Here is a 706-nt window from a genome sequence, read left to right as displayed (position 1 = left end):
TCAGCAGCACGCTTCTTACCCTTCGGGACCTCCGTCGCCCCCTCGGACACGAATACTACCTCGTCATCCGTCATCTCCGGCGTCCTCTCATCCTCCGCAACCTGATCATCCCCCTCTACTACCACCTCTGATGTCCCCCCCCGCTACCTCCTCGACCACCCCTGTCCCTCCCTCCACCTCCTCTATCTCTGCCTCCTCCGGCACCTCCGACCCGACCTCCACCCCGGGCATCCTTGTGACGGCAATCTTGATCTCTTACCGACCATCAGCTCTGGCACGTCAGCAGCACGCTTCTTACCCTTCGGGACCTCCGTCGCCCCCTCGGACACGAATACTACCTCGTCATCCGTCATCTCCGGCGTCCTCTCATCCTCCGCAACCTGATCATCCCCCTCTACTACCACCTCTGATGTCCCCCCCCCGCTACCTCCTCGACCACCCCTGTCCCTCCCTCCACCTCCTCTATCTCTGCCTCCTCCGGCACCTCCGACCCGACCTCCACCCCGGGCATCCTGGCCTCCTCCTGCCCGACCTCCACCCCCTCCCTCTCGGCCTCCGGCACCGAACCAAAAAACTCATCGATTCCCCCGGCCGTTGCCCACCAATCTCGAGGGACACCAGTCTCCCCGACATTCCCTCGGACGCCTGCTACATCGCCTCGAAGTGCTGCAACCTCAGTATGAAGGTCTCCTATATCTCGTCGCAG

Source organism: Olea europaea, chromosome 12, assembly GCF_002742605.1.
Source record: "Olea europaea var. sylvestris chromosome 12, O_europaea_v1, whole genome shotgun sequence".
NCBI lineage: Eukaryota > Viridiplantae > Streptophyta > Magnoliopsida > Lamiales > Oleaceae > Olea > Olea europaea.
Note: the sequence above shows the minus strand (reverse complement) of the source record.